The sequence below is a fragment of the Seriola lalandi genome, unplaced genomic scaffold (assembly GCF_002814215.2).
Source record: "Seriola lalandi dorsalis isolate HSWRI2012SDOR001 ecotype SW California unplaced genomic scaffold, Sedor1 jcf7180002054914, whole genome shotgun sequence".
NCBI classification, from domain to species: Eukaryota; Metazoa; Chordata; class Actinopteri; order Carangiformes; family Carangidae; genus Seriola; species Seriola lalandi.
This window is the reverse complement of record NW_019525466.1, coordinates 235,044-252,270: the sequence shown is the minus strand read 5'-3', so window position 1 is coordinate 252,270 and position 17,227 is coordinate 235,044.

The following is a 17,227-nucleotide window of genomic DNA, read 5'->3' as shown; positions in this document are numbered from 1 at the left end:
CTCCTTCCCTCGAAGTGAATGCATTGCAATAAGAAGAAACACGAACACACGCACGAATACACACATTCACACGGTATATAGCTGTGTGTCTACCTCATTACGCAAGTGTTGGCACGTTCATGGTGATTTTAAAAACACACGCTAAAAAAAAGAAAGAAAAAAAAGAGGAGTAGGTCATGTTTTTGTTTTTTTTTGTTTGTTTTTTAATGTGTTTTTTTTTCTTTTTTTTTGTTCCTCTTCCACCGGTTTAATGGTGAATTAGGCCTAGAAACTCACTGATGTGTAAACCTGTTGTATCAAGTTCACTGCAATGATGCTTTGACAATCAAATTATTATTATTATTATTATTATTATTATAGGTTGTTGATCTTCCCCTTTTGTGTCCTCATGAAAACGAATCTTTTTTCATATTATTATTGTTATTATTATTATTGTTATTATTATGATGATGATCACTGACACCTTTGTGGAGCGCACTTTGTAGATATTCTGATGAAGGGAAATAGATCGGCCTTATTTATACATATTTTTTCACCACTTCTGAGAAAAAAAAACTTTACGTTTTGTTCTGTTTTATTTTATTATCTCTTATTTATTTAAACTTAATTTATTTTGGAGAAGAAAAAAAAATCATATTTCATTTGTGAAAGTGTGCTTTAAATGTGTCTGTGTAAGCGACAGAAGCTGAAATAAACCGTGCACGTTTTACTTCATCCTCTGACGGCCTTTCTTTGGTGAATAAAACATCGAAATAGAAAATAGAAATCGGGTTTTTGAGTCTTAAAGGAAGCTGAAAAATATTTTTCCCCTTTGACTTTAACGTGAAACAACGTGAAAATAGCTTAAAACAATAACATGTGCTTTTAAAGGAACATGTCAGCAGATTAAAGCTGGTGTTTGCTGATAGAGGTGTTAATCGTCTTTAACAGAGATAGATTTAAAGGAGAGATGGATTTAATGGAGAGGTGCAACCTGAGCTGTGAGCAGCAGCCTGTGTGTGTGCGTGTGTCTCTGGTCTCTGTCTCTTTGGATACATTGTGTGTGTGTGCGTGTGTGTGTGTGTGTGTGTGTGTGTGTGTGTGTGTGTGTATGTTTGCGCGGAGCAGAGCAGCTGCTGCTCTGAAACAGGAGAAGCCTGGAGGTGAAGGAGGTCCGTCTGAAAGCTGCTTCCCAGCGGTGATGAATAGGATTTGATACTTGAGTGACTCTAATATTGATCAGCCTTGCAGGGTATGAAGACTACATGCTCTAGCATATGAAGGAATAACGCAGGGAGGCCTCGTATCTGATGCTTTTAACTCCAACAAACGTTTCTCTGAGGCAGAAAACATCCTGAAGCCTCGGTGGGCGGGGCCAGTGAAAACTGCCACTGCTTTTTTTAAGTTAGAGAAAAGTAAAGAAGAAACTCTGAGCCAATTAGCAAAAAAAAAAAAAAGAAAGTCCATTCAACCAAGACATCTGTAAAATACTTGATGTGGATCTGGAGAGTGGATTGGACACTGGTTACATCAGCTCCTCTGTCCTGGATGGTTTTAGCTTAAGCAACTGAGACAAGTTTAAAACCTGAGGGAAAAGATTTCAGACTTCAAGATATAAGAAGAAAAGAGAAAATACAGGACAAAAGTCTATACAGTGCCCTCCTGAGAAAAACTTAACCATGAGTCAAAATAAAAAAGTCTAATTTCCCCAAATAAAATTCCCCAAAATAAAATCTAAGTGCTATTTAAAATGATCTCCACACTGCCAGGATACAGTTCTGGGCTAATAGTCAAAATGCAGCTTAATTATCTACAGCTGGAATCAGCTCTTAAAGGAGCAGCATCCATTTGCAGAAATGAAAGTGCTTCAAGTGAATGTTCCTCACTGTAGGATGAATGTTAACGTCACCTTCTCTTGTCTTCTTCAGCACGGTCTGATACTTCACAGTCTGAAGTTACTAACAATCAAACTGTGGCTTTTTCAGGTGAATATGTTCCATGAATGTACATTCAATTTCTAAACTTCTTACACACACAGAAAATGTGTGAATCCATCTGGAAACAACCCATCTAAGAAACAATGTGAGTGCGTTCCTCCTCGCCTCACTTCACATCTACTTCTAATTTAGAGTTTTTGATTCCATTCATTCATTCATTCATTCATTCATTCATTCATTCATTCATTCATTATCCATCAGCCAACAATGAGCTTAAAGTTCATCAGTGGAACAACAACAAATAATTTCCATGGAAAAGCAGTGACATAATATAAGACACCCACAACAGGCTTTTAAACACATCTGTTAATAATAATTATAACAATACATTTTATTTACATGAAACTTAAATCACCTCATACTGAGAGATTCTTTACTTGATAAATTTACAAAATAAATAAAACATCATACAAGTGCAGAAACAGTTGAAATGAATTGTGAAGACTGAATCACACATTTAAATAAATCAACAGTGTAAGAATAATGTAGAGGGAACATGATGTACCCAAACCTTAAACATACAACATTTACCTGCACAATAAAAACATATATAACTGTTTATGAATTGACTGTAGGATCAGCCTCATTTTGAACAGTGTTCAGACAGAGACACAAACTGAACTCTGTTATTAAAAAAACGCAAAATGATTAATGTGATAAAAACATGACGGCAAAAGAATGACACACAAACATCAACTTGTAATTTAATCTTGATATGAAACCAAAAGTCTCTCTGTGTATTTCACATACAGTATCTGCATATTTCATATTTATGAGTATTTTTCTTTTCTTTCCTCAGCTCAGCTCAGCAGGTGGTTTGGACCCGTAAACTCGTTATTAATGAATAATAAATATCAGCTGTTATGATACTATTGATTTTTGCTTGTGTTTGTTAAGAAGCTGCTTTTCTCTGTCGTACAACAGCAGCTCAGGCCCCGAGCCCCTCAGAGAAACCCAATAAAGGCCTTTTAAGCAGTGTGGGGCCCGGGGACTGCTGGTCCGGGGGGGGGGGGGAATACAAAACACCTAACTTTCCCATTTTATGAGCTGTTTGCACAGCGAGTGGGTGTAGAAATATGAGTTTTCTTTCTCCACTGTTGTGTTGCAACGAGTGACTTTTACCTTTAGAGTGAACTAATCCTTTAAAGAGCTGGAACGCAAGAATTTCATCACTCTGGGTTGCAATGAAGAGTTTTAGGTCTCCTCCCGAAAGTGCTGTTTCAGAGGCACAGATAATAACTCTGGAAAGAAACACACGCTCCTGTGAAGCTTTTGAAAAATAATGTTTAATATGCTGAACACCGGCAGAGGCTCTAGACCTCCATCACCAAGTTACTTATATATTCTGGCTGGGAATATCCTCTCAGATGGGACTCCTTCACATTATCTGTCAATAAATAAAAATAAATAAATAAATAAAAAAGAAAATCATAAGTTCATACTGTGAAAAAGACAAAGAGTCTTTCAAAAGCCACTGAAGAGAAAGAGAAATGACTTAATTTGTCAGAAAATAAAGAACAAACTAAATTAAAATACAAATAAGATAAGGAGAATATAATAATTGTAATAATAATAATAATAATAATAGTGAAAGTTGGGCTCTGCATTGTAAAAAAAAAAACTTTGATATATATTCTCAAAGTGTTTGACTTTACTAACCAGACATTTAATTTAAATTTCAAACTTATTTTATCTGACTTTCAGTTTATTGACAAATCATTCTCATATTTTAAGTCCACAGGAGGGAGAAAAAAAGACTCCTGTATTGTGCATTTGTCAATATTTACAGATATTTTTTTTCTGCCCAGCAGACAGTGGCTGGCATGTTGGTCTATAACAAAGAATGTAGTACATGGCTTCATCAAAGTTTAATCACGGAGCGGCTCTCCAGTTGAAGCCTATAAATTATATATAATTGACCGTGTAATCAATGTGAACAGTGTATCAAGTTTTCCTGAGACAAAGTGACTGAATGCAATTTTTACACTGAATAAAAAAGAAGGACGAGCTCTAATATCACCACAGTGTTCCTCAGTATTCCGGGTAGAAGTTAATTATCTATTATTTATTGTGACTTTATTTCTCACAGTCTATCACTAAACAAACTGGGTGATGAAGCTGTTCACTGTAAAGGGTTGATGGTTTTATTTTTGACAAGGGTTGAAAATGTATTATTTCCTGTGAGAGGAAAAAGTCAAACAAAAATCCCCCAAATCTTTATGACAGAGTGAATCAAAGTTTATTTAACTCATCGATGATGTTTGTCCAGTTTTGCAGCACAAACCTCTGAGGTGTTATGAACAATTTTGCAACAGAAAGAGACACACACAAAAAAAAGGTTCGGTATTTAAGGAGAACTCTGTGATCAAGTCAAGTTAAATTTTATTTATGAAAAACCAAATCGTTCTAGAAGATACTCTTTATAATGTTGTTTACAGAGACCCAACATTACACTGTGAGCAAACGCAGTGACAAAGACAAACTAACTTTTAACAGGAAGAAACCTCCAGCAGAACTGGGCTCAGGGTGGGCGAACATCTCCCTCGACCGGTTGGTTTGAGAGAGAAGCACCTGTATAGTCCAAAAACACCTGTACCGTCTAAAAACACCTGTACAGTCTAAAAACACCTGTACCGTCTAAAACAGTTGGTTTAATAATTAAGACCTATAAAAAAAAGCCGACTCTATTGGTTGGTGTTTTGCATGTGATCCGTCCTCCTGCAGACTCCGCCCCGGCTGCTGCTGCTGCTGCTGTTGTTGTTGTTGTGCATGAGCAGATAAAAGAGCTTCTCCCGGGACGACCGTAGTTAATTGTTTGATTTAAATAATTAAGAAACGGGAGGCCTCATTTTCCTCGGCTGTGTTTTCCTGTGTTGGATCCAAACAAGCACAAATCAGTACTGCAGCTTTCCTTCAGCGTGAACCAGGAGAGGGCTGATGCACACACACACACACACACACACACACACACACACACACACTTAGCAAAGGACCAAATCATAACTTAATGTACTTCAGTTGAGGGACTCACGTCACACACCCAGAATGATTGACTGTCCTCAAGGGAAACGCTGCAGCCACTGAGTATGATGCAGGTCGACCATTACCACAGTCATTCCCGTGTCAGCCTGAAGGCCGTTATCCAGTCTGGCGCTGACCTCTTTTAAACCCTTTTCTGTGAAGTAAGTGAGACATTGTTTCTCCGAACCAGTCAGTGTGACTGACGCATCCAACATCCCCCCTTTCAAAATAACCCTGATGACGACTCTCTGATCCGTCACCTCTGTGGTCGCAGTTCAGACTAAACTAAAACCACTGAGACCACAGTCATTGTTAGAAAACACCAGGTGGATTGTTGGTAGGAGACGGGATGCTGTGCTGTAACTGCAAGTGAGACAACAGTCATTATTTGCATAACCGCAAGTCAGGAAAACATAAATATAGTGTTTGAATGTGTCTCTCACTCATTGCAGGAGCTGTGTTAGCGTAGTTAGTGGCGGGTAACAAGGAGTTTACAATGTTAATCAAAGTAAAATGTCATCTGTAACATGTCATGTTGAACTATTTTTTATTTATTATTTGATTGTTGCTGTTCAGCTCTCAGGTCAGGCCTCCTCACATTTTTTACATGAGTGTGACGGGTAAGCAGCACTGACTCACTCCTGAAGTATCACAGGAGGCAGGTGATATCAGCTGTGTTGATTTAAAATGTCTGCAGCGGTTAAAGAGAGGAATCAGGCTGCTGTGCAACATGCTGACACTTAACATACAAAATACACTTTCATTGGCTGGATTATGATCATGGATGATGTTTCTTCTTTACATTTATGAATGGTGGCTGATTCACAGGGATCAGGGATTTGGATGGATCAGACCCTGCCACTCCCTCCTGTCCTGCAGCAACCCCAGCACTTCCCACCCCTCAGCCACCTGACTCCTCCCCCACCTGCCTACCCACCTGTTCCTCATTCTCCAATCACTCCCTTAGTATAACCCAACCCAGACTGACAGTGGTGCAGGAACGGGAACACATGCAAAGGGCTGTTTCTCACATGCACCATCTCTACTTCTGTAGTTTTACATCATGTCGGAGCATGAGCCAGAGATTTTCTGTATTTCTTTCAGTCTTTCTCAAGTGGGAACAAACCCAGATGAAATGTGTCCAGTTCTTTCATAATAATGGTAAGACATTCATGGTACATGGTCGAACAAGTCAAAGCCAGAGGACAAACACATTTGAACTTAACAGTGTTATGAGCTTCAGGTGTGAGAGACGCTGCAGAAACTCTTCGTGCAGGATCAGATGCAGTGTGATGTGAAGAGAACCAGTTTGGCAGTATGGGTGATATATATATATATATATATTCGAACAGGTGACTTATATCAAAAGTCACCCTCTGCACAGTTGTCACAAAGGGGGTAAATTAGCTATAGAGACCAAAACCGTTTTTTGTACTAGGCTGAAAACATGTTTATTTCTGCTGTAAAGTTGGACATTTTAACCAGGGAGTCTATGGGAGATTGACTCAGCCTCAAGAGGCCATTTGAGGAACTGCAAAAAAAAAAAGCAGCAAATTTGTTTCCTCAAAACATTTCAAAGAGGTGGGTGAAGTGATTCATAAATCACTGGTGATTCCAGTTTTCTCTGTGTGAAGCATTCCCTTCAACATGGGCTTTCTTATCCTTTTACATTTGACTATGTCTCTTGTTGTTCCCACTGGTGTCTACACCAGGCAGCAGAACTTCATTTGGACAAGTTGAATCTGCTCCATCTCTTCTTTTCTCTGCTCACTGGCTGCAAAAACCTTCCAGGCACAGATACAGAAATAGAGTACACCGGCTTTAAAATGGGCTTCAATGCAACACTCCAGACCCACCACCATCCCCTGTGCACAAACCATTCTGGTTTGAAAACATGCAACTCAGTCTCATGCAGCACCGGGGGAAGATACGAACATCAAGTCAACTGGAAAGTGGTCTGTACGGTTTTTCTGGTCCCTCACCAGCTCATGGTAGACCTGCCATTGCCTTGTGATAGCACACGGGCCGCCCAGAGGAGAGCACAATCTATACGAATGAGCAGTGGATGCTGTTAATTCCACTCTCTTTCAGATTACTCCATCCACTCCTCTCCAGCTTGTGTTTTCCATGAAGCGAGGAAGCGCATTTTCATAAATAGACCTTGGCCGAGCGCTGCGGAGATGAAATTTTAATGAAGCTCTGAGTCTTGAGTGCAGCGCTGGGGCCTTGGAGAATCAGCCCTGTGTTACATTACTATGGCTTTCTCTCTCTCTCTCTCTCTCTCTCTCAAACACACACACTAATGCAAACATACCCTCCAACCCCCACCCCTCCACCACACACACACACACACACACACCCACAGCCCTGTTGCAGTGGTGCATGGGGCAGCCGGTTGCATATTGACAGCATGGCTGGAACGGGATCAGACTGAGGGGTGGGTGTGGTGTGTGTGTGTGTGTGTGTGTGTGTGTATGTGTGTGTGTGTGTGTGTGTGTGTGTGTGTGTGTGTGTGTGTTGGGGATTAAGAAAAAAGAAAAAATTAGGTGTGTGTGTGTGTGGAGGGGAGGGGGGTTTATGTGAGGATCCAATTTTTTTTTGGCCAGTTATATTTTATTGTATCTTGAGGGGGATCGACCCCCGTTAGCGTTCAGTTATGGAGTTAAAAACCAAGTGGATGCTGGCAGCCAAGAACACACACACACACACACACACACACACACACACACACACACACACGCACACACACAAACACACGCCCGCACACAAGTAGGCTGCTGCCGACACAGTGGAAGTGTTCAATTCTATCAATGCAATATTTATCAGCGACGTTCGTAGATAAATCCTTCGTTTCAGCCGTCTGAAAGAGTGCTCATTTTTGGGGAGGCAACACACACACACATACACACACACACGCACACACACACACACACACACACACACACACTCAAAGCATGTTCTTCCACACAATTGTGAAAGCCGATCACATGGGCTACAAATAAAATATAAAGGAAAACCAGAATAAGCTCACCCTCTTCTTCACCTCTTCCTCCTGTAGGAGCCCTTCTGGAAGGTCAAAGGTCAGACTGACACAAAACAGGTGGAGGGTCAGATTCTTGCTCAAAAGCACTACAGTGCTTCAGTGTGTCAGTGCTGAAAACCAGGAAATAATCTGAGAATACTTCCTAGAAGCAGAGATTTTGATGGGAGGATGGTGTGTATGTGTGTGTGTGTGTGTGTGTGTGCGCGCGTGTGTGTGCGCGCGTGTGCGTGCTTGTGCGTGTGTGTGGTGTGGCTGACGAGATTATGCATATGAGGCGGTAATTAAAACATGGCGGCCGTAATTAGGAACATTGTATAACTAATCAGGCCTAATGAGCATCGGGGCGGGAAAGGCGGTGATCAAACGGCCCAGTTATGAGGCTTAATGGGCGGAGAGCAGGATGACAGTCCCACCGTTCACTCAGCAACCACTGCTTCCGTTTTATTGTTGAAAAAAATAACGAGAAACAAAATTCTAGGGAAATAAAGTCCAGGTTGTAACAGAAGAGAAATATGAAGGGAAATGTATCATTATTATAACCATCATTATTATTAATAATAATAATAATATTAATATTGTTAATAATATTAATATCATTATTATTATAAGTAGGCCTATATATGATGGTAAATGTGAAACAAAACTGTTGCAGGATTCACTGAATAAATTCCTGACACAATGAAAAATGCAATGGCATGAATTATAAAAGCCATAACAATATCGTAGCAGCGATATCAATATTTACACAACAGGAATCCCAGATCTTGGGAAAGCCTCCTTCTTCACTGAAGAAGAGGAAGAAGCAGAGTGTGATAGGTTCATAAGACTAAAACAGGCATCTTCTCCTCGAGATCACTGAATTACTAAATAATGATATTGGTAATTCGGTTGAAAAAATAGGCTGCATATACATATAAATATAAGGAGAATGTAAATTCAACATTTTTGTCGTTATGTGTTGATTATGAGACGCCTTTGAAGGCCTGGACGCTGTGACAGAGGGAGCACGTGTCACTGATATTCAGTAAGAAATTAAACTTTAACTTCTATTATGGGCAGACATTTCCGGCCTCGCTCGCGCGTTAGCCTCTCTGACTCGTTTGTGTCAAGCTTCACGTTAAATATGCGATTTCAATTCTTATCAATAATGTAGCACACACCCGCAATTTAAATATTCATTTCGCGTTTACACTCAGTTTATACAGACACCGGTCTGTATTTGCTGCGTAGAGTTACCACGAGTCAAATATAAGATAAGATAAAAATAAATAAAAATAGAAATATAGCTGCTCCGCTGCAGACGTTTCATCTCTTCCTCTCTCTCGACCTGTAACTGCATCTTTATTTAATGTGCGCGAGAGGAGTGCGGCCTAAGTGCACGTGTGCAACACACAGTCTCTATTATAAATACATTACACACACACACACACACACACACACACACTGTAGGCCTATATAAATGCGCGCGCGAACACACAAGACCAGACACCTGGACACAGACAGGCTCCAAATATCAACCACATGAATAGGCTAATAGGCTAATATTGGGCCTGCTGGGTATTACACTGAGTGTGTTGGCTCATATATTGACAGAGAACACCTGAGGAATTAGGAATGATCATATTAGATAAATATGTTGTGCTACTATTAATTATTGTAAAGGAAAAAATAGAAAATTAAAGCCCCATTTAATTTGATAAACGAGAAGAAAAACAGAAATATTTAATTGAGCCACTTCAGTAAAAAAAAAAAATTAAAAAAAATTTTTTTAGGAAAAGAACATTAAGAAATAGATTTTATTATTACTGTTATTATTAGGCTATTATTATTATTGTCATTGTCATTATTAGTGTATTTGTAATTTCAATTTCAGTTAATGTTTATTCATCTCAGTGATTAAAATCCCTCAACATGTCAGCACCCTATGTCGTTTCCTCTCACACTCACACATCCACACACACACGCACGTGCACACCCCGGAATTATTTATAGCTCCTGCTGGATGCTGATCATCAGCGCATCGATACACAAAATAAGAACCAGCAGTGAAAGTTAATGACAGAGCGCGCGGGGCCGCTGCGTTTGGGCGCGAGGGCGGAAATATCTGCATCATGTCAGAGCTGAGCCGGTGATGGGACGGAGGAATACACAACTTCAGCATGTGGGCGTTTAAGCAAAGCAAACATCTGCAGGTGATGATGAGACTTTTTGGAGGTGATGATTTCATTGGATGCACTCAGACATTCAGAGGAGCGTTTGTTTTTCTTCAGTTATTAATCAGATCTATTTGTTGACGTTTACTGTGTAGAATTTAATATAATAATAATAATTTTAAAAAAGGTGCTTCTCCTCCACATACATCTTCCTGGAGTTTCCAAAACCATCCAGCAGAACCAATCCAGCACGCTATTTTCAAAACTGACTGGAAGAAACAAGATATAAATACGAATTTCCGCTTAATTCAGAGAAATGTGTTCAAAGAGACGCGCTGCTACGGGCTCCTCTAATCATGTCTCATCAATAATGCATTTTAAAACTGACAGGATGCCCGAAACGCAGAGCGGCTACAACATGAAGCCCCGTTCCTCGGACGGACACCGGCTAAACTTCAGCGTTTAGTTACAGTACAATTTTAATGAAATTAAATTTATTGACGGCGGAGAGGAGAGTTCTGGTTTCAGCTTGATGAAAAGCTCGCATACTGAAAAATGGATTTGAGTCCGTGTTGCTGCAGCATGCACCTACTTTATTTTATATTAGGTTAAAAATTTCATCATCCTCATGGGGGAGTGAGCTGACAAATAAAAGTGACAAGGCCTCCTATATGTTATTATAAGAAATCTATTAGAATTAATGTTGCAAATAAATAAATCACATTAATTATTTTGTTCGTTTCCACCTTGTCAACATGATTCAAGAAAGTGTCCAGGAATTAAAATAAGACCTCCATGTATTTCTCATCGTTATTGACAGCTGGGGGAGGCAGGCACTCTCAGGTAGGCCTACAGTGGGAGTAAGGTATGTGCATAATCAACATGTACAGTAAATATGAGCTGGTGAGGAGCAGGTTGCTCATATGGCATAATGCAAGAAATCATTTCCAGTGCAGGCATCCTGGTAAATAAAGTCATGTTACACCAGTGCAGAAAACATAAATTTAAAGTTGTTTTTGCATTCATTGGTGGTTGTTTCAAATCCTTCCTCACCACTCCAGAGTATTGCTGGACCTCTGCATTTTTCACACAAACACCACACACCAATGCAAAATAGGCTGGATGAAAAAACTCGGAAGTGGGCTGCTGGGCCACTCTGATTAAAAAGCAAACTCATCTTCCCAGCAGTCCCTTTCAAATGCAGCAAACTGACAGAAACAAACTGACAGAGAGACCAATAATTGGTGTGTGTGTGCATGTGTGTGGAGGCTGGATGGATGTGTGGATATGAGGGTGTGTGTATGGTTGGTTGGGGCTTGTGTTTGGGGAGTCGTTCCTTGTGGACTAAGTTGCTTTATTTCTCTGCCCTATATATCTGTCCGCCTTCAATCTTTCTCCCTTTTCCCTCTCTGCTCTGGAGGCTGCTGCTGCTGCTGCTGCTGCTGCTGCAGCTGCTGCTGAAGGGATGTATGAAGCGCTACTTTCTTGTCTAGGTGATGAATAATGCAGGGCTCGGAGGCCAGCAAGTTTCCAGTTAAATACCAATTTGCTTAACCAGTGTTTCCAGCCTCTGCCAGCTCCACTCAGTATAGCAGGGAGCCACACCGGCCTTTGGTAATTAAAGAAAAGATCTATATCTGGAGGGGCAGAAACCCCCCCCCCCCTGCATGTGGTCAGCGAAGGGTCGTCCTGCGTAAACTCACAGCGCCTGATTTTATTCATGAGGCTGAAATTTAAAGAGGAACAAATCACCAAGTAGCAGGTGGGAAGAAGCTGTGGAGATGTTTGTGTTTTAAAGGTGTGAAAATGTTCCTCAATGAAAAGGAGAAACGTTTTCCATCTCTAAAATATGAACAGTAGCAGTTCCTTTATATTGGCTGTTTTAAGATGATTTCAGCAGCTTTTATTTGTAGCTGACAGACTTTTTTTTGTGACTGATTCTAATTTAACTAAAGATATGTTATCATGATATGAGCAGCTGAAATAACAAAGATGTAGATCTAAACTTACATCAGATGTAGTTTTTATTGGGGACCATCATATTTCAGCTTCAGTATAAGTTTTCTATTGACAAGTTTAGAGTTACACATGTTGCTCAAATTCTAGCTTCACATTTTCATGACAAGTAACCTGTTGTTTGTAACCTTGTATTGTGATGTGGCTAAAGTGCTTCCAACTGTGGGAGGAGGATTATGTTTCATGTTTTTAATGTTATTAATTGGTTAAGAAGTCAAAGCTTTGAGATAGTCCAAACACACACCTCCTCCCCCAGACCAGGGAGACACAACACACACATATGAGGAAATCCTCATTTCAAACTTGGCACATGCTAAACCTCTCAGGTTGCAGGGACATTACATGGAAGGTGGACCACATTTCTTCTGAAGTAGCCTGATCATTCAACCACCTCATTTACATCTCATAACATCTTAAATTCACTTCAAAACTATTTATTTTGACACCAGCTCTCCAACAGGTGCCCATCCTAATACTAATGGACTTCTGGTGACTTATTTCTCTGAATCACTGAAACATTTTGGACTTTTTAACTGTGTTTTTCATCAGAATTTACCAGATGAGAGAGTGGACTTTTTCTGTAACTAGAAAATCCCAGTTTGGGCTCGGGTTTGCCAGGATGTCTGTGTTGCATGAACCTTGATGCAATGCTGTTGTGGGTTTTTTTGGCTGGACTGCAACATCGGGGGCCAGGCCTATAATCTGGAACGTCCCTGACTGACTGACTGACTGACTGACTGACTGATGATATTTCCACCACTGCTCAGCCGAATGTCTTTTCACTGAGTGGGAGGTTCAAGCAGGTTCTATTAGGGGGTTGTCTACAGCCTGCAGTGTTGCCAACTTAGCACATTGACGCAGACCTGCTACATGACTGGAGTGTATATGGATGCTAACTGGGGGATTAGTGCTTTTATAAGTAAATCCATCTGAAATCACAGCTCAGTCATTTATGTCTTTCATTTATGTGTTTGTGTGATTTTGTCAAACGACGTCGCAGTTAAAAAATAATGTCATTGGTTGTCAGACCTCTTTTGCAGATGAGACGTCAATCTCAAGAAGATTACCTAAAAAAAATGGATTCCCTAAAATAAAAAATGTGTAATGGCTAGACCTCCTCTCTCCATGTGACCTCACCTCATGTGACTCTACATGTGGATCCGACAGATGCCATTACAGGGGGCAGCGTGAGGTCAGCTTCCCCACAGCTACTGGTTCACAAACAAGCAGCGGGAGCCTGAGTGTCAGGTCGGACGTCAAGCGGAGTCCCTGCTGAGTCCCAAGCAGCTCGGCTTCCTTCCGGCTGAGGATTAGAGCTGGAACATGGCTCCGCACCACGAGTAATGACCGTGTGCTGCCCCCGGGTCGTTCCTGTCGCCCTCCCTCCTCCTCCCACCTCCCTTCCCATTTCAGCAATCAGCTCACCGAGGCGAGATGCAGAACAGAATCAGTCCTCCTCCTCGCCAACCTCCAGAAAGTAAACACTGCCTCTCCGTTCCCTCGCCAATTGTTATTCATAGAGCAGATAAATATTTAATTCCATCTAAGGATACCTTTTGTTAACAGAATTACCGTACAAGCCTTGCAGCCCATAAATCCCTCAATGAATTCAAATTCTGTTCGTTCTCCGTTCGCGTGTGGGTTCAGTCCTTGTGCTGCTCGACGTGTGTGTGTGTGTGTGTGTGTGTGTGTGAGACAGTGTGTGTTGATGCTACTTTTAGGAGGACTGAGGAGGAAGAGGAGCAGCAGAAAGAAGACAAAGGTGAGGTCGAGTGCGAAGAAGGAAAAGACGGTAGGGGAGGAGGGGAAAATGATGGAGAGCAAGGGTGAGATGGAGGATGGGGAGCTGATGATGAGGTGGAGGAGCAAAAACATGACGAAGAAGAGGCCGGAGAAGGTGGAAGAAGAGGTGGAGAAGATGTAGAAGGGCATGGAGTTGGACAAGAGGAGGAAAGGGAAAGAGGACAAACAAAGTAGAGGAAAAGGAAGGAAGTAAAAAGGTGAGGATGGAGCAGAGCGAAAAGAGGAAAGGAGGAGGTGTGGAATGGCAGGGGGAGAAGGAAGGAGGTGAAAGAGCTTCAGGAGGAGTTGAACAAGGAAGAACGAAAAGAGGATGATGTCACAGGCAAGAAAAGGTATAGGACAAAAGAGAGAGACAAAAGACTGGAGGAGGAGGAGGAGGAGGTGAACAAAGGAGAAAGAAGAGAATGGAAATGAAGTTGAGAAAAAGGACTGAGGGAAAGGTGTAGGAAAGAAGAAGAAGAGAAAGATGAGTGAAAGGTGGTGGAAGAGGAAGAGTAGGAGGCAAAGGGGGTGGAAGTGAAGGGGGGAAAATGTGGAGATGGAGAGAGAAGCAGAAGGAGAAGGAGGATGAGATGGAGGAGGGCGATAGGTCGGCGAAGTAGGTGTAGGATGAGAGTAAAGGATGTGGTGAAGGAAGGAAAGAAGAGAGTGGAGGACAATGCGGAGGGAAGAAGGAGGTGGAAGAAGACGTGGAGACAGGAAACACAAGGAAATGGAGGAAAATCAAGAAAATGAGAAGGAAAAGGAGGAAGAGGAGGCGCAGGAGTGGTAGACAGAGCCACAGCAGGCTCCATTGATCTGGAGCATGAAACGACTCCCTCACTTCTTTGTATTCCTTTAGAGCCATAAATAATGGATTGATGAGTTCTGATGAGAACATTAACATGAGGGTGAACTTAATGAGCGCGCTGACTGTAAATGATCTGACAGACTATCACCCGCTTGAATCGCCATGAATCCCAAACAACAAGAAGTGGAAAACCTATTGATTCCAAATAAAAGTCAGCGGCTTTGATTCCTGAAGAAGAGGGCAGGGAATCAGTCGATAATTTCTCTCCCGCTTTTCTTTTTCTTTTTTTTTCTACCTGAGCTTCATCTCGGTCGACACATTTGTTTGGTCAGCCGCTGGAGATTAAGACCTGTTGAGGCCACTGTTCGAGACAGCCCGAAGACTGTTGGCTCGCCATTAAACTTTAATCAGCCTCGCTTGGTGTTAATAATATTCTTTCCCCCCTCTTTTTTTTTAATGAAATTCTTTTTTTAAATTTTTTTTTAATATAATTCCCTTAAGCAGGACTGAACGGATGGTGGGGAAGAGGCTGTGCGTTTCTCATGGAGTAAAAAGGTTTCAATTGGGGCTCTTTGATAGCTTTTAATAATATCCCCATGGTTGATGGATAAAATCAAATAGAATGATGAGTCTTTGATTTATATCCCGAACATCAAACCAACGTGTATGTGTGTGTATGACGGAGCCGAAGGAGCCCGTCCGACTCGTTCCTCTGGTAAAAAATAATATCCTCCGCCTGATCCAGGAGCTTTTGAATTAGCGTGATCACAAAGATTTCATCCAGCTCCACATGTGGTGCAGCTGTTCGTCAGCCTGCCACGGACGGGAGCTGGAGAAGAGTTGGGGGCTTGACTGGATCAGATAACCTGAGATGTTTTACACTCGCACCATTTGGCAGATGATAGAAGTATGTGTATTAAGACAACAACTGATTGTAGTTTCTTTGACATAATTTCTATTATTTATGATCTTGAAAACACAAAAAACAGCTGCGGGGATCCGTGAACACGATGACACTGACGTAGACATTTACTTCAAATGACCAGAGATATTGAAATGCCTCTCCCTCTGCCTGTTTTCAAATAGTGGATACATTTTTCCTTTTTATGGCAATTATTGACACATCTGGATAAAGACAAATACCAGCAAATGACGACGTGACAGTATGTGACTTCCTGTAAACGGCGAATAGAGTGCTGCAGGAACGAATCCGAAAACCCAGAACTTCATTAACATTTCAGCACCTCTGGTTTCCACTTCCTGAAGTCTATGTGTTTTTAGTTAGATTCCAGAAATAAGGTCTGTGGTATAATATGCTCCACATGGCTCAGGAAGATTTTCTGTTTCATCAGTTTATGCATGACAATGAAGATAAACCACAGTCATGGTTTTGCTATCCATTTAAAATTCTGTGTAATACAGGATCTGTACACTGACAGGCAGGGAATTCACGTACAAGGTATGTAGGGTATGTACATTATGGCAGATTCAATATTAATAGCTTTTATTAGCTTAATACATGCTGCCATATTCATGATGGTCACCTAATGGGGTGGGGGCCTCTCGCTCTAAAGAATGTCCACTTTAAAAGATGATTTCAGCATGAGCGGGGTTCCTGCTCATTTCAGGAGCTGATGTCTTTCTGGTTATAAAATATTAAAATATTAAGGGATTCTCAATGAAAAGAAGAAAGAGGGAGCAGTTTATTTCTTATGCTCCTCTTCAAAATTTTAAATCTATGACTGAATGCTGAAGTTAATGACATCACAGGTACATTTTTTGCAGTGTACCAGTCGCTCAGGGATGTTCCTTTAACCCTTTTCACGCAGGGTAGATCTGCTGACTGTGCTTTTTTAGAAAAGTCCTGCTTCACATTCATGTACTGCAAGAACAACCATGTTTTTATACTGGTGATATTTCTCAAAAGGCTCTATGAGTTAAAATATTTAAATGATAATCCTAAATTTTTTTTATTGTTCTTGATTAAAATGAAATATATAGTTCAAACAAAGAAGACCCAAGTCTGCATATAGTCTTTGTCAGTCTCCCTTTAGTGTGTGTGTGTGTGTGTGTGTGTGTGTGTGTGTGTGTGTTTAGTAAGAACCCAGTGGTATGAAAACTCCACAGTGAAGTGGGTGATAAAATTTTCAACACATTCAATCTTTCTGATGCTGAAACATGAAAACCTGAAAGGACAGTTTCCTGTGTGTTGGCTGTGAGCGACTGATCCTACACAATGCTTCCATATTGGTTTCAAACCCGCTGAAATGCAGGTCAAATATTTAAAAGTTTGAACCCTGCACCACTGGTCACACGTGTTTCCACTGACATGAAAACACTTAGAAGAAAAATTTGAAGAAAAAGTTGTGTAACATTTCAGAAAAATGCAACGAGAAGGAGGGGGAGGGAGTGATGGGGGGGGGGG